The 18,651-nt window shown below is 39.6% G+C and overlaps 1 protein-coding gene across 8 annotated transcripts in view; it reads left to right on the forward strand.

Moving 5' to 3' along the window:
* Positions 1–2,680: 2,680 nt before the first annotated feature.
* The window catches only part of mef2cb (myocyte enhancer factor 2cb), a 71,207-nt gene continuing 55,236 nt past the window's right edge, over positions 2,681–18,651 (forward strand). For 7 of the 8 annotated variants that reach the window (XM_034090171.1, XM_034090174.1, XM_034090173.1 and 4 more), the window contains exons 1-2: positions 2,681–2,936; positions 10,574–10,703. The gene's annotated coding sequence lies outside the window, so the exon portion shown is untranslated. Of the gene's footprint in view, positions 2,937–10,573; positions 10,704–12,699; positions 12,949–18,651 lie in introns of those variants that run through there. The other variant, XM_034090172.2, reaches the window with a different exon arrangement.

Consider the following 18,651-nt stretch of genomic DNA (forward strand, 5'->3'; position numbering starts at 1 on the left):
ACATACAGCCCCTGGGTTTGTGTCTGGGCTGGTGGGGCTGTGGGGCAGAAAGGTATGTGCTTAGTGGTGATTGTGCGCCGTGGCCTCCCCTCATTCTCCGAGGCCGAACACACACAGAGCGACCTTGTGTGGAGCAGAGGGCTGGGCAGACACGCTGAAGTCAGCTCACACCATGCAGTGTACTGTAGGCACAAGAAGAAATTATCCTTCTGGATTACACACGCACACATGCATTACTTCTACCATGGTTTTCTGCATCATTATCATTTAAAAAACTAAAATATGGCACGTTTTCTTTTTTTTTTACAATTGATTCTCAAAATCCTTCTCTTTAAGTCGGTCTGTAGGGCTGCCTAGGACTACTGTAGAGTTCTTACAGGAGCACTCGTAAATCCACCCAGTTCCATAAACTTGTCAGTGGGTTCGTTACAATAATTGCTTTAATTTTCTGTTGATGATTTAACGATAAAGCAACAGAAAAAGAGAGGACATAAAACAGAGTGAAAGGAGTCTTCAGAGGAGATGCCGTGCCACGTTTCCTGTAGAGCGCCTGTCACCTCTCAGCTGACATAACACTTTGTTTAACTGTTGGCGTAGCCCGAAGTGTTGTGAGCCACAGCACGGACACACGGCCTCACCCTCCGGACACACACTAATATGCGCAAGAACACACACATTTGCACTAATGAGTGAATTTGATAATTACAATACACTTTCATGAACACACACATATATAAATAGGCCACACAAAGTTTATACATCTAAATCAAACAGAGTGTATTTGCACTGAGCAGTCTCCGTTTGATTAGGACAGGATGTACTCTTAAAGTTAACGGACTGTACTGCTGCCACGCCGGCTTCTTGTGGTCGACAGTGTGCAACAGAGTGCCATGCGACTCGCTGTTTTTCCCCTTCTTGACCGTGCCACAGTCATAAAAAGACAGCCAGCCTTTAGTCCTCTATCCCTTAAGTCCCTTCACAAGCCCCATTAAAAGGCAGACAGAGCTAAAAATGCCCTCTCACTGGCAAAGCAGTATATTCAGAGGAAGTCTTTAGTCAAAATACACAAGGTAATACAAATGAAAGCAGCACACTGTGGATATGTGTGTACATGCAAATGATTGTGTCTAATTCTCGGTTGTATCGAGAACAACAAGCTGGCACAACACAGATCACGTCACCATGGTTAAGCTTTGATCAAGTCAAGTATCCCTCTGTGCTATTGGGATGTCTAATTAAATTAACTCCCACCAAAATCCATCAAACCCCCAAAGACATCCCTGAATTCCTGTCCATGAGGTCATCACAAATGCCAGACTGGGCAGACACTGATCATTCAATGTATAGCGGGTTGTCATGGCGACAGACATTTCCCAAAACAAAAAGATGAGTTGATTACCTGTGCCCAGAAACATGTAAACAATACAACCGGATCAATACAAAATATATTTCACTGTCAGAAGAGTTTGAATACCTATCGTCAAGGGAACACCTCTGTTTTATCTCTTCTGACGCAGATTCCCTATTTTGGATATTTTCTGGGAATTTTCCAATCTATAATCTACTCATCTTTCATTTATTTCATCACTCTCCACATTCACAAATCGGTTGATTTAAGAGGGATACATAAAACACTCATTTGTGTGTATGATTCAGTGTCATTATCTGCATTAGATTTTGGCATCAGGTATAAAACCTTGACTGGAAAATACTTGATCAAAAATACAATTATCCCTGTGCCACCCCCACACAACTCTAATGTGAAAACAGTCACAACAGATATTATGCTTTAAGCTTGTTGATACTTAAATTCTACTGAATGTATCATTTAGAAGGAGAAATGGCTTACAGTCAGGATGCCAGCAGCAGAGGGAAACTCAAAACTTTTCTGTTGGATGGAAATGTATGATTTTTATCAGGTATTAATGGAAAAATGACATTTCCTGGGCATTGCGGTTCTTTGAAAAAACAAGACTGTAGGCGGATTGTAGTCATAGATAAACTTGGGTAAATGAGTTTATAATTACCAAATTATAGGTGTATACCATTACACCTGGTATTTAGACATTGGAGAAGATGCTATCAATGTCGGCTAATCTCTTCTGTTGAGTAATTTATTTATGATTCACATAGATTACACTGTTGCTTGTTATAAAAGTGGTGAAACGGTATTTGTACAGCAAAGTTTATTTAATAGGTTTTGCAAGGTCATCAAATTACAGAAATAATAACATTGTAAATGAGCTCCTAAGCGGAAATCCACTGTTTTACAAGGGCTAAAGATCCGGGTCATTTAATACAGTCATTTTCTGTCAGATGTATACAGAAAGGTTAAGGAAACACACTGTTGCGGATCTGTTTTAAAAGATGAATGTCATCTGAACAGTTTCAAGTTGTGGATGTGTGAAGGGGGTAAAAAGGGGAGGGGAATCTTTTTTTGCCACTGTGAAGACGGTGGCATTCTTTGGGGGGGCAATAATCCCCGGCATATATGCCAGTGCTGACAAAGATATGGGGTGTGTATGTGTGTTTGCTTGGAAGGGGAGTGTGGGGGGGGGGGGTGTCACTGATCCCTCAGAAGGCTAAATTTACCCATGAGTGATGGGGGCAGGTGGATTCAGCTGGGACAGTGGGGTGTAGGGGTGGTGGGGGGGTGGGGGGGTGGTTAGGCAGCACCGGACCTGGTTTCAGTTCAGACGGAGATCGTTGGAAACACACAACCCAAATCGGGGTTTCTATTCAAAGCCAGCTGGTCTGGCTTTATCACATGCAGGACATTAATTTGAAGCCATTTGTTGGTATATTTTTGTATTTCTTTGGTCAACTATCTCTTTAGTTTTCCTTTCTTTTTTAAAACTTTTGAACTTTTGAGTTAAGCTGGGCCTTAGCTGGTGCTGCGGGGTGTAACTTCCTGGGGAAGCAGAGGAACGGCACGGGTGAGTTTTCACAGCACACTATTCCCTTCCTTTCCCCCTCTCCTCTGGATCTGATTCTGCTGGTGGAAAACCTGTCTCTGCCAAGATTTCAAAACATTCACAGTTGGGTCGTGACATGTTAAACAGATTAAGCCTTAATTTTGATATGTGAGCTGCTCAATTTCACAATCCTACACTGTTTCCTAATTGTTACATTATAGCCTTGCTGGATTTAGTGAATGCTGTCTTTGTCATGTGATCCAATATGAAAAAAAACAGTGTGAACTAGGCAAAAAGATACTCTTAATTGTTATTTACTTAGACTTGTTCCTGCTCTTGACAACAAGCCCCCAGAGAAGCTCTAAATCTGCTGAAGGAGGAGTCAGGGCTCAGCTGTTGCCAATCACCTCCGTGGAGCACTTGGGGAATAGCCTATTAAGGCTCCTGTGTGTTTAAGTTTTAAAAGTCTACATTTTTATTTCTTTCATGCAAGACAAATGTTTTCAGGCACTTAAGTGAAACTTTATATTGTGTTGTTTCCCTGCTTCTAATTCTTCACAGTCAGTTTATGTTACCGGTACTTTTAAGGGTAATTGCTTAGAACTCATTGCACAATCTGGAATTATCAGCGAGAGAAAAGAGCATAGCCTTAACATGCTGTTTGCTTTAGAAATGACTCATTCCCTCAAGGTAGCTACCTAAGTGGCTAAGACACACTTCAGTAGCAATATGTTTCTCACAGTTTGGAGTTTAAGTAAGACATATTGGGCAAACTTTTGAAACAAAGGAGTAAACTTTTTGTCATATTAAAAGAACAAAGAGGTGTTTATCCCTAACCGAATGGAGACATTAGAAAGGGGCTCTACTGGGCACTCGTCCCAAAACAACCAAATGGAATTTCATACTAGAGCAAAGGCTTTGTTTGATTTTAATGAGTGGTGAAAGCCTCCGTTGGACATTTTCCTTCAACTTTTGATTTCACCATAGGTTTTGGATCAAATAAGAGAAGTAATATTGTTCCTGAATTTGATATCCTCGTATTTCGAGTACATTTTATTTCTGACTTGAGATACTGTACAATATGCTACTATTAACTATGGTAGCAATGGAAATAAAACCCTTAACAAGCTAAAATAGAATATTGTATAAAAATGTATATTGTACAAGTGGACATTCACTTGTGTCCCTTTTTTCATGAAGAGTTACTTGTCCTCTTGCTATTAACCCAAAGAGGCAGGACTTGAAAAACTTCGACCCAGTTTACAGGAACCGCTTAGTCTTCACATATTAGTTTTTCTGCCCCTGAATTCCACGGCTTTGATGGTCAGCCGAGTTGAGGAAACGCGTTGTTTTCCCTCTCTGTAGGGTGGCGAGCGCTCTTACGCAGTTGCTTCTCTGCCTTTGAAACTCTTCTCATCCTGTCACTTCACCTTCACACTCTGCTATTAGTTTCATTGTTGCTGTTCTTTGTGCAGTATGAAAAGCAGAGCGACGTTTCTTTATCTTCACTGAAATGTGAATAAAGATTAAATCAAATGTTATTCAAGGCCTTAACATGAATGTTGAAAATGGCTTAAATGTATTAAAGACATGAAGATTAGTGGTTACTTCCTGTTTCAGTCTGTTTAACTTTGAGTAAAATATATTTGTATTTGATGTTTCCACTGGTGTTTTTGTGTAAATGAATAGGATTATTAAGATACAGTGTGAGTAATTTGCTGTTTATTTATTCTGTAACAGTTGCTGACAGAAGCATAGCAGAAGTTAGGGCAAACGTTTCCATAGTTATTTAGTTGGCTGTACTGATCCAGATTCTCTTGAGTTACCTAAGTATTTAATAATAAAAGGTGTATTACATTTTAAAACAAATTATCAAGACGTATTACACATACAGTATGGAAGTGAATGGGATGGCATGAAAGTGCAAGTTAGTTTCACTCTAATGGGTGACAGTATGGCATAGTGACTTTCTCTTATTTTTCCTTTTCATTCTCCTCCATTATCCCTATTATTTAATGTTCGAAGATTTCCAGCAGTAGTCCAACCTCCTGTATAAACACTCTCTTTCCATCTACCCCCATGAGCACTGCCGAGGCCAGAAAACAGTATGACGCTCTGCCGCCACTATGCAACGCCTGTGCGCCAGGGCCGCCTAAATCTACAAAACACGAGTGCTGGCGCGAGGCAGCTCCTTTGATCTGCAGCTAATCTCAGTTGCCTGCCTCCCCTCTGATCATGTCTGAATAAGAATGAGTTGGGGTGATCCTGCAGGCACAAAGAGCTTTAGACGCCGCTGCTCGTCTGCCGCGCTCCACCGTGTAACACGGGCCTGCGCCGATGGTCGCTAGGACGCGCTATCACACATCAGAGCTGGGAAACCCTCATTTAGACACACATTATATTCCGCTCCACTTTCTTTTCCTCACATTGAGATGCTATCAGCTGCTTGTAGAGAGTGTGGGAGAAGTTGCATAGCCATGCTGAGTGATCTTTAATTGTCAAGGGAATTGGCTGAGGTCAACAGCTGCAGGACGGACTTCTGCTGTGTAATGGTTACTATGGGAATTGGAAACAGTGATGACTGTAGGCTTTAATGCCGTATCTGTATGTATTACAGCACATTTGTTAGACTACTGTCAGTCTAACACATTTCCAGTAAAATGGTGATCATAAGATGACCTACACAGGTATATACTCCAAATCATGATCTGAAATCACTGAGATCACACTACATTTAACATAGTCTGAAATTAAGATTTGGTTAAGGAAATATGGTGGTTTTATTTTAAAAACAACTATTTCTAAAGTTTGGAGAACTATCTGTTTGAATTCTACAGGAAATGGTCAACAAACTGCTTTTTATTTTTGATTGATATAGAAAGAGAGGGGATATTGCTATTGTGGTCTATTAATTCTGGTCTTAAAATCTCAAATCGTGACAGCGCTTATTGTCATTTTAAATTTCACATTTTGATCTATTTTATTTCTGCATTATTATATACTAGTTATGTTTCAGTCACACCTTTTGCATCACTTCATGAAACACCAGAGGACACCCCTTTGGACAGAGATAAATACAATCTAACATTGGCATCTCCCCTTTATGGGCACAATTAGAGAAGGGCAGTGAGAACAATGTGAGAACTGTGCCTGTGTTGGAGCAGTTCAGAGCCTAAGTGTTCAACCATTCAAAAGGAGGAACAATTACACTAGAGTCTGGAGAACACACAGGATGAGGAGAGGGGAGTCAGGGATTGGTATAAAAAGGAAGAACATTGAAATAACAGTAATTTAAATGTTTGCATAAGGAATAATTATAAGAAATTTGGAATTTCTGTTCAATTAAAATTAATATTCTTAAATCTTTAGATGATTCTTCTAAATGAAAATGTTATTATGGTATCCCCTGAATAACGATAACATTGAGTAAAAATAAATACTGGTTAAACTTTGCATGGGGGATACCTGCAGTTAACCCGTGTGGTACACCAGATTGTTCTGTGCTGGGAAGGATGCAGAGCTCCCCTGCAGGCAGCACATTTAATTACACAGCAGCGTAATGTGGAGGTGCCCTGAATGCACCTTGACAGGCAAAATGTGCCCTTCATATGTAGCAGGTGGCACACGGATGGCACCTGTCACATATACATGTATGACATATATGATATTACAGCATTTTGATTTTATAATTAGCAAGCAGTTTTGACAGTTTAATCAAGCTAATTGATCAGCAGATTTTAAGCCAGTAATCAAATAATAGGCAATATGTAGTCAACAGCTGCTTTTCCCTTTAACTATCAAAATGTTATTTGAAAATGTGTCTTGTGGGAATAATTCATTATCATTAATTACATTTAATTGATGGCATGTGTATTCGTTACATTTTGAAGATTAATATAAATCAAACACATGTGAATTTTCTTAGTAGGCACCACTGTAAGTCACAGTGTGTGTGTCTAGATATTCACATAGGCATGACAGTAGAACATGCAAGAAAAAGCAACAGGTCTGATCAACAGCGTGGCCAGCGGCATCTCAGCAGTCAGGGCAGTCACAGGACTATGGGGCTTTTCCTATGATGTAACAGGAGCATCAGGCAGAACAAAGGGAGGGCTTGTTGTTCAGCTTGTGCCTCATCCATAATGCATACAAGGTGTACAGACAGAATACTGTTGGTTAAACACGACACATGCAAATCACCAGCGCTGTCTCTCGTTTGACTCCGCTCGGTGAGGGGTCCTTATGTGGCTATAAGAATGTCAGAGGCCTTCAGATTTGTTGTTATTGCATTGAGTCAGTTCTGTATGGTTAGATTCAACTGTTCTTAAACTGAACTATAAGGGCAAGGAAATATATGAAATGGAACAGTGAATTTACTGCTGGCCAGACTCAGTTTAATGGCCAAACCACACAGACAAATGCTTATTGAAAATAAGGCACTGCATGCTTTCAGTGAAAAATGAGTCATACCATTATAAAACGGCAGCTAATGATAAGTAGACATAACTCTTTTCCTTCGCTTTTTCTCTTAGCCGACCAAAGCAGTAACATTTAAAACTACCGAGGTGGCGTCTGGTTTATGAGAAATGTGGGATCACTAAATATCCAGATCAGAAATGTATTAATTTCTGAGTGATTTAATTTAGATTGTTTAAAGTTATACAGATGAAAAGAAATGAAATGGCTCTGTTTAATAAGCTTTTATTCAAGACTTGATAATTTAAAGCAATTTAAAAGGTAACTTATTGGCATAACATATCCATAAATACTATATTTACATTACAACTATTTTTCTAAAAATATATGGTTTGGAAGACATATACAGATAAACTGTTTTCAGTGGTATAATAATCAAGGTGATATTAAGGCAATCAAAGTTTAGAAAGGGAACTTCACCTTTATATTACTAAAGCTAATTTGACTGTACAAATAAATACTTCCCCAGAATCCTGAATTCCTTTGTTTTATATATTTTGTAATATGAGGACAAATGATTTCAGTTAATTAAAACAAGATTTTCTCACCTTTCCTTCCGTAATTATACTGTACAGTGGTATAATTCCTGCAACTATAATTACTGATGATATTGCCCTCTGAGTTTCATTATAAACCTTATTAACAAGGATCTCTGAAACTGGTGTAATATAACACTTTTGATGACTTACACGTAGACCAAGCAGGGATCGGCAGGGACATGTCTCACATCTCTCCTACAAAGTGTGAGATTACTTCTAAAGTAGCTCTGTTTTCCCTGAGAACAGAACCCAGATGTGCTGGCGGATCAAGTCCTGTACATTATGGATGTCATATGTTAATATATGTAAGATGATGCCGATTAAATTCATATTTTATTCAACAATAATATGTTTGTGTCATAAATAAACCAGAAGGTGTTTCACAGTGCTGATATTACACATTATATGTTACTTTTGGAAATGACTAATTTATTTCCTTAGGTTTCCCCAGTGTTCACAACTTAATATAAACAGCAAATGAATGAGGCATGACATTTGTAACGCCTTCAAATGCTCTTCCAGTCTGACAATAGTAATGTAATATAAAATAATTATATGTATTTATTTACAATATCACAATTTAATATCAGCACAATGTAATAAGACATCAGTCTTAAAATGATTCAGGAAGACGCATGAATACACACACACACACACACACACACACACACACACACACACACACACACACACACACACACACACACACACACACACACACACACACACACACACACACACACACACACACACACACACACACACACTGATCCATAGATCCCCAGCTGAGCCTGTGAGTTAAATTGGCCTGCAGGTCTATCTGTAACCCCCGAGAAACTTGGTCGTCACATCATGTCGCATCAATCTAGTGTCAGAACACCAAATGTCTCTCAAATCCATTAGGGAACCAACACAGAAAGAATGACTGAAAGCAGTAAATACCAGATAGAAGATGGAAGCATCCCTCAAACATGTCTGACACACAACAAGCAATCCATGTGTCTCGTAGTGCTTCTGTTATAGCTGGCTAATTCTCAGGAGCAGTGATGCAGAGTGCTTGACAACATCATCTACTGTGACAGGCAGATTGTGTTTTCACGTGAGCGTGATCGACAACAGATTGCACTGAGCCCGGGCTGTTCCTGTTTGCCCTGGAAATGTGTTAGTGTTTATCTGTTGCTTGAGAGGCATTCCTTTCTTTCTCCTTCCGTTACAAAAAACCACATTTTCAGGCGAGCTTTTTTACATGTGTGTGTGTATGCGTATGACACACACTGTGAAGTGACTGCCAGCAGAGGCTTAAGAAACAATCCAAGCAAGATCAATATCAGCAAACCGCACTTATGTGTTTGACTTAACATGCAGTCGCAGTTTCCCCTCTTCCCTTTTTATACACAGCTGATGCCAAACCTCACAAAATTGCATTTACCCAAACGCCTAAAGTGTGTGTATACACAATGTGACATATTTGAAATGACATAATTGTTTTGGCAAACTGTTGATTTTTCTACATCAGGCTTTGATGAGACTCACACTTGAACACAAACACACACACACACACACACACACACACACACACACACACACACACACACACACACACACACACACACACACACACACACACACACACACACACACACACACACACACACACACACACACACACACATACACACATACACACACACACACACACACACACACACACCAGTACACAAGTTTGGGTTTGCATGTTCTAAGAGTAGTAGTGAGTGACTAATGATGAGTTGAACATGGAAAGTTTCAGACAAAAAAAAAAAAAAAACTAAATAAACTAATAATCTAGTCTGTTTTAATTAAACATAACATAATTTAGATTCACAAACACAAAAGCAGCAAATATTTCACTTACAATATTTAACTTACAATTATAACTCTACAGATATTTAAGTTACAATGCACTATGCTTGCACACACTTATTGGTTACCTCACTCTAAATGTATTAAGTGTAAAAGGCATAATGTGACTTACTCTGAACAACATTATAAAATGTTACAATGATCTGGCTATAATGCTTTGAGTTTTTTTCTATCATATTCAAATGTATCCAAAGACCCCCACTTGGTAGTCTCAAGAGCAAAATATACATAAGGTCTTCCCTACTTTGCATTAAATGTGTGAGAATAAAACGAGGCTGTAAGCATGCCTTCACCATAAGTTTATCCCTGCAGACAAGTCAGACAGCCATTTATGAATATGCATGAACCAAGTGTTTGCCTCGTTTAATGATTTTTTTCTTTAACATTCATATATATTCAGTCTATTCCCCCCCATTTATTTCACTGTTCTTCATATGGACCTTAAACATACACACACACACACACACACACACACACACACACACACACACACACACACACACACACACACACACACACACACACACACACACACACACACACACACACACACACACACACACACACACACACACACACACACACACACACACACACACACACACACACACACACACACACACACATAGATGTTAACAAGGATCCTGCTCACTATGTGCAAGGTGCATGCAAACAATTACCATTTCACTGGCAGGTTCTCTCTCCCCTCCTCACACTTCCCTATGTTACTTCTCCTCACAGGTGCCAACCTAAGACAACCTCAAGCATTGTGAACACTGAAAGGACCTATCTAATGAACCACTGACAGACAGCAAAGAAAGCTTCAGGACTGAGGGCTCGCGAGACGGCAAAAGAAGGAACATTGAACGTGGTATGTACAATTATCCAGACACTCATAGGTGACATATTTAATGCAATTGTCGCATGTGCGCAACTGAGGATTTGTCTATTGTAGTTGTCAAATCTGTATGTTTCACACGAGGCAATATGTGATGCCATTGATATCTGTCATGTTGCATTTATGAACCTATGTGTCTAACATACTACACCTTATTGATTATTATGGAGGTCTGGGGGCCAGAGGAAATGCTATTAAAGATTAAAGGGTCAGGTGATGTGAAGGTGGTATTCCAGGTCATCAGACACCAGCGGGTTCAGTTACAGGCTGTAATGTCCGGCCGTCAACAAAATTAGCTTGATTTATTTATTAACTGATTTCATGTCCTGCCATTTCCTACCCTGACTGACAGGGTGACTGGCTGCATACATGGCTTATGCTTCACAGGTGAACTTCAAAGGAAGGGAAAGATTAGGATGCTGCTTGGTGTCCACTTACACTTCACGCAGTCTAGTGAGAGGCATGTTCTGCAAAGCTATAAGCTTATAAGGGTAATATTTGTTGTTTGTCTGCATTTGGATACAAGTTCAGAAGTTGGACATTTACATGTTCTCTAGTAAGATAGGATGATTCAATATACAATTATAGTGAGGATATCATTAAAAGTCCAAACAAATATAGCCATTTTTTTCAACATCTTGAATGTTTTTAGTGTGGAAATGATCAAAGATCCTAACTCTATTTTAAACGTTGACCATCCAAAAAACCCTTCAAAGCTCTATGTAAATCAAAACCCAGTTGATTCTGTTTCTGAGGATGGGTTGATAAAAAAACTAAAGTGAGATCTGATTATGTATTTCAGTATAACAGGCTCCATTCAATACAACCTTTCTTTAAACTGATACTACACCCATATAATGCGAGTATAAAAGAAGCACAGTATTACAAGGCGTATCATGGGAAACATCTCTGTACAGACTGCCTGTCTGTGTCTTATCTGAAGTGGCAAACTTGCTGTTCTAATTGTTATCTTCACACTAATAGAGTGGATGTTTTGAAATCATTTGGTTGGATGGATAAAGGCTTGGTAATTCCCCCATGCTTACTGTCTGTGTCAGTGCTTATCTGGAGGAGATAGCTGGGTCCTGGAGAATGATTGGCGGCTCGCAGGAGGGGGAACGTTTGTAAGTGACTGAGAAAGAAGGCAGCATTTATGTTCCTCAGGCGTGGAAGAAATCAGTTTAGAACTAAATGGTGGGATTATGTATGGTTTATTGGACAAAATAAATTAGTTGAATCTACTTTTAACAATATATTTAAAACAGGTTTTTACCTTCAAATAAGCTTGGAGTGGATAATTCATTTTGCAAACTGTTTCATGTTCTTTCTACCAGTTTCTTGATTAAAGAGACTTGCCTTTTCTGGGTTGTTCTTGTGTGCATGCTTGAAACAAAAGGCCACAGCAAAAACATGAACTTTACCGGCTGGATTTAGCTTTCGAAGTCTGCTAAAGATGCTTAACGTGCCCTCCGTTGGATCATTAGTTTAAGCATTCCTCATGATCTTCCTCTAGTGGTCCTCGGAGCGCTTAATTGTGCGTCCACCCTATCGGGGCTGGCGCGATAATAAAGCAATACGAGCTCGTTCATTAAAGTAGAGTTGGGAACATGTGAGCCCGCCCCCTTTCAGGAGTCAAAAAAAGAGGAAATAAATCGATTATTTCTCTTCGCGCTGGGAGAGGAAAGGGTTTGGGGGAAATACTCGGCCAGGGTTTCTCGAAGGAACAGAACCAGCGATCACCATAAGGCTCCAGACGTCCAGCAGTACTCCACCTCCACGGCTCCACCACCGCTCCACCAGGTCCATCTCCGCTCACCGGCACCTCGCGGAGAGAGAGCAGCCCTCAGCGCCTCCTGAGCAGACACTGCCCGATCAGAGAGAGAGCGAGGGAGAGAGAGAGAGGGCGAGGGAGAGAGAGAGAGAGAGAGAGAGAGAGAGAGAGAGAGAGAGAGAGAGAGAGAGAGAGAGAGAGAGAGAGAGAGAGAGAGCAGTTGTCTCTGACATTATAGAGACTCCTACCACGTACTGTAGGTTACTTTTTTTTTCCTCCCGGCGACGTCCTCAGCTAAGTTGCGCTCCTGGATTTTAAGTGCGTCTTGGCGAAAGTCCGTCACCACCGAGCAGCAGCTTCAGCCTTCCTGTCAACCGGCCGGACCCAACAAGCGGCGGACCGCTTGAATCTTTCACTTCACCCCGACAAGATTTCACGCGAAATAAAGTAAGTACCGCGCTCACACTCACTCACAAACATCAAGGAGACACGTTGCGTCATATGATCTGTATTTTTATTCTTCCCGAGCGAAACTTGAGGGTCTATTTTGATGCGCGCTTCCTCAACAACAAAGTACAGTAACTGCGTTTATTGATTGGTTGTGACCCTGATCGACTTATGGCGGTGACAACTCTGTCATATAACTACAGCCTGACATCAAATAGCTGTTTATGATCTATTAGGAGAATTAAGGACTGTCTCGTGTTTTAGGTAGTGGTACTGTTTTGTCGACCTTGTGTAGCTTTCGCATGTCCACATGCAGGCGCACAGCCACAGCTACTGAATACGCTGCCCTCCTTAATGTATGATACAACTATGTTAAACCATACTGCGCTTTTGGTGGCATATTAAAAGTTACATTTTCACTTTAAAATGTAGTGTTTAATCAACTTGATGTTTTCAATTTTACAAAATAATATAATAAATAAAAAAGAATCTTTAAAAAAAGAAAATTACATGCAGTTCAAATGTTTTTAATTGTCAGATAATTAGCTTAATTAAAGCAACAGTATGCAGTGTAACTCACTGTACATATAATGGCCTTACTTTGTGAATATGCAAAAAAAAAGTCATCAGTGGTTTAAACTACTAATCTGAGTAGCAGTCATTATCAACATTATCATATTATTATGCATGGAAATCAGGATAACTTGCATAGCAAACTTTCATAAAAACATAAAAAAATGACTGAATGATGTAAATATGAATCATTTCCAAAGTACAATACAGGAGAACACAGTTTTCCAGACTTATTTTAACGTTAGTTCACACAGACAAGAGACACAGTAAACACTAAAGTAGTGTTTTATAAAAGGTTTGACACGTTCAGACTTAATTATAATTTCTTCTCTTTGAATTTATGACTGACATTGTTTCAACTTGTTTTAATAAAGTGAGAATTGCATATTTTTACAGTTAAGTTATGTCTTGTGTGGCTCAATTGAACCTGTTGCAGTTAGAGCATTAATAATGACACCATAATTAACCTGTGGCAACTTTCACAGGTTGCAGCTTAAGATATCTAATTGGATTTATTTGTTTTATTCTTTAAGTATTTGAATAAGGCCCACTGATCAAATGTGCACACATTTCTCCATCACACTTTATTATATTTTAGAATATGGTTGAACTGACTAGGCTGTGTGCATTTAACTTACGTTCATTAATACAAACATAAAAGTCATTATCTTTACCCATATGCTTCTGATTTTGTTATAAAGTTAAAGAGCAATTATTTGTAACTGAAACAATACAATCTATTTGAACAGTTAAAGATGCTATGAATGTTGAGATACAGTAGTGGCATTTTTTATCTAAATAAATACAAGTTTCACTGCACATTTTGGGATTTAAAAAAATGGTTACATTTGAAATAGTCTGTTATTGAGATATTTATTATGCAAAGTACATTTTTAAAGTGATAAAGTGTTGCTGCCTACTACAGTTTATCAATCTAATTTGTGGCTTTGTAAAAAGCGTACTGCATTCTCTCAGTCACTTAATGCGTTATTGCGTTTCACAGTTAGTATTTAAAAATAAATATGCAGCCTACATGACTTTAAGTTATATGCAACCTTTGAGGTACATTTTATTTGAATAAGATATAGTCTCCTGTGTATTGTCCCATCACTTTTTTTTTAATCATCTTTATTTTATATGAGTTGTTTACTCTTGAAAAATATGTAAAACTGTATATAGATTTTACACATGGCCTTCCCTCTTCTGCCCATCGTCAATGAAGTTGTTCTGTGTGGCCTGTCTGGCCTGTTGCTCTCTTGGGATTTAGCGTTAGGTTAATCCGCTCAGAGGAAGGTGAGCGCTCGCATGTGGACCCACGATTACACACAGAGGACTCTGTCAGCCAAGCTCTGTAATCTCAGAGACCCTGTACAAACACACACACACACACACACACACACACACACACACACACACACACACACACACACACACACACACACACACACACACACGCACGCACGCGCCCGCACGTATGCAGTAGCACAGAAACTCACACAAATGCCTAAGCCAAAGCATGGTCTTCCTCCTTTCTCTGTCTTTTTATTACACACACACACACCGACACCCACACAATCTGGCCTGCGCAGCTTTTGTTTCTCTTATTCTCTTGATACCTCTCCCTCTTCACAAATCATTTGAGATTTTGTGTGCTGATTCACAAAACCAACATTGACAACAAACTCTTACCCCTTCACACAGAGAGGGATTAGAAGGTCACGTGTCCCTGTGATTGGCCAGGGCATTGAGCCGATTGTCAGGGCACTTTGCTGTACACCAGGGGCTCAGTAGAGCTTTAGTTAAGTGAAGGGAAGGAACACATTGTGTGCCATGCTCAGGGTTTGGACATGTGTTTTAAACATTGCCAAACTAAATATGCATTGGGTGGACTGTTGTTTATATCTTAAATCATATATATCTAATATATGAGCCATTAATGAGTAATGTAAAATATGTGCTTTCAAGCCTGCCTCATTTTTTTAAGGAAGTAAAGTATACCACTGTGCTGCCTGACAGCATTGGCATTTAATACTGTACAGAAGGCACTTTTCAAGATAACCTCCTTCAATGAAAACATTATTCTTAATGGAAACATCAGAAACATTTATGTTTAAGCAAACAATTTAACTTTTGCTATGCTGTTGCTTTAACGTTTTTTTTCACTAATGATTTCAAATATTTTGGAAGGGGTTAGCAGAGTTTACTCAGTTCAACATCAGTAAAACACTCATTTGCAGATTGCAGGTTGGCAAGATCTGCTGGTAGATATAGAAGTACTGTAATTGGACTTCATGCCCTTTGGCTCAAATGCGAAAGGTAATATAAGAGTCAATCGTAGGGAATCATATTTACCCCATATATAAGGGGCATATAATAACTTAAACTGTCAAGAGACACCCCTGTAAATAATGCAGTATACTTTGCTCTACGTTCTTTCAAATAAATGTACCATGAAGCACCAACTACCCAGATTCATAGAAAACAAGACAACCTCTGTGTTTAGTGAATGTATCTCACACAAATAGTGTAGAATTGTAAGCCATTTCATAAGAGTCACTTTTTACTGCCTGTTAATAAGCAGATGAAAATACTTTATTTTTACAATACCTCAAGGGCATGTTGTATTCGTACGTACTGCTCATGCTGGTGTTAGCTTTTGCTGCATGAAGGAAAAAGTATCTTTTTGGTTTCCATACATTTTAATAGTACTAATGAAAAGTGTAGGGCTCAAACACACCATGTGTTAATTGACTTATTTTAAACAGATCTCCCTGTCTTTGTCCTAACTGTTGTGTATGTCAAGCAAATTGCCTTAAGATAACTGTCTGTATATCTTCATAAGAGCTGCAATTACTCATAGAACTTAGAAAAAAATAATTTAAAGTAAATAACAAAGTCCTTGAATGGTTTATGGTGGAGTGAATGCATATATTTGAACATGTCCTGGTTTTTGCATAATGATGCAAAGTCTTCTTCTGTCTCTATCTAGTAATTAGCGGTGACGTTCAGCAACTTTCTCTGTATGCTGTAAGTGGATGGGGGTGTATGGGGTTTGTTCACTGGGGTGTTAAAGATCACAGAGGAATATATCAGCCTTTGATGTTTAATTGTATTGTAAAACACACTTTAGAATATTTCTGCATAAAGTAGAGTTCTGACTGTGCTGTGCTTTGTGTTTGCTGTGTCTTTGTGTGTTTGTCTGTCAGTATGTGCTGTGTGTCTGGGAGGTGTGTGTGCGTGCGTGCGTGCATTCAAGTTTGTGTGTCGTCCCTGTCTGTTTGCGCGTCGAAATGTTTGTGCTTTTGTGTTTTTTTGTCTGAGTTTTGTGGGGTTGTTGCTGGTGTTTATTCAAATGGAAATGTGTGTATTTATTTTCTTCCTTTATTCTCACACTGAAGAGGGTAGGATTTGATGTTTTGGATGATGGAGCAGTCTGGAAAACAGTGTCAGTGTGAGGGCTGAAAAGGCAAACTGAGAAGACGGATGCGAGAGAGACACAGAAAGACACCCACAGAGAGAAAACGCAGTTAGAAATGTATTTGGGCTTAGGCGATTCAAGAGCAGAATGACAATATATCTGGCCTCCACTCAGGTATTCTTCATTAAAAAGTGATGCCTTCGTGATGTCATTTTTAACAAAGCGATCTAGATGAACAGGATGTCCTGCCTTCTTCTTCCTGTTTCCTGTTTCCTGCCCGGCCTGTTGGCCATTATGGCTGCAGCTGCCTGCTGGGTGGTCTTTGCTCAGTAGTGCTGACCACACAATCATATCGTCAGCTGCAGCCCACCTAAAGAGACACCCAAAACACCTCACCATACTTGAGGCCTGCTCCCTGAAATATTTGGACAAGGAGAAAGTCCTGGGAGGCAAGAAGGCAGACGTTATAAAGACAGCAGAGGACTGAATGATAAGACAAAGAGAAACATTTAGAGTAGGACTGAGGTTGGATTTCTTTGTCTAAACAGTGGATATCAGAATGAATGCCTCAGCATCTAAGCATGAAGCTTAACATAAGAGTTAAATTAACATGTTTATAAATGAGTTCATTAACTTCCCCAGCAGACACTTACTTTAGCTGCCTTCCTCTGAGAATTTTCATCTTTATTCAGTAGCAGTGTAACTGACAGAATCCTAGCAGCCTAGTCTGTAATGCCCCTTACAGTGTATATCTGTAATAGCTGCTCTAAACATGTTTTGCGGTAAATCCAGAATGAACTGGGAATCCTTTTTTAGTGAGTTCTAGAGGTTATTTTGTGGGAGAGGTGTTTGCTGTCCATGTCCATAAATCTGGCGACAGAAGACATGTTCCATCATAAAACACAGTGCCTGACCTGTGAATGGTGTGGGGCAACTTCTTACCCCTAATATATTTTCAGAGAGAGAGCCTTCACCATCTCCCTTTAGTGTGGCACACATTTGGATTAGACCCAATGCCAAGAAAAAGAAAAGAGGTGTGGAGACGGGGAGAGAGTGAGAAAAAAAAATGTAGAAATGTTTTCCAGTGGCTGTAATTTATCTTTGTCACGACTGCAACATAGCCGAGTCATTCTGCAACATAGTCCAGTGAGACGCACAGAGGTAGCTCTGTGCCTTGATTTCACACAAGCTCACATCCATCTGAAACCCCTGTTCACTCGGCTGCCACAATCTGCGCCGCTGCCGCCACTGCTCCCAATCCACGCTGCTGCCAAGCTTCACATGGTTATTGCATATTTTTAGCAGGTCTTGTGTTCACACCAGATTCAGAGGAATAAGAACTTGCATTTTACTCAGTCAGGCTTTTGTGTGAGGTTGCTTTTGTAAAGAAAGAGTCTCACACTAAATTGCCACTAATAGGCGGCACGATTGATACATTTTTCTCCTTTTTCTCTCTATGAAAGAATATAACGGTTTTAAATGTGATGCTTGTTTTTCACTTTTTTAGTCTCAGATGTCAGGGCAAAGTCTGTAAGATCAGGAGGCTTGCTGCTAAACTCCGAGGGGAGCATGCTGTTGAAAATGCTAACACCGTCTAAGTTGAGAAAAAGCTAAGAATCCATGCTCAGTTCTCTCCCTCTTCTGCACACCACACAGCTTCACCAGGCGGTGTCCTGCCAAAGTCCACACCAGTGTTCCTTTCCACTGTCATC

This window comes from Pseudochaenichthys georgianus, chromosome 9, assembly GCF_902827115.2.
Source record: "Pseudochaenichthys georgianus chromosome 9, fPseGeo1.2, whole genome shotgun sequence".
Taxonomy (NCBI): Eukaryota; Metazoa; Chordata; class Actinopteri; order Perciformes; family Channichthyidae; genus Pseudochaenichthys; species Pseudochaenichthys georgianus.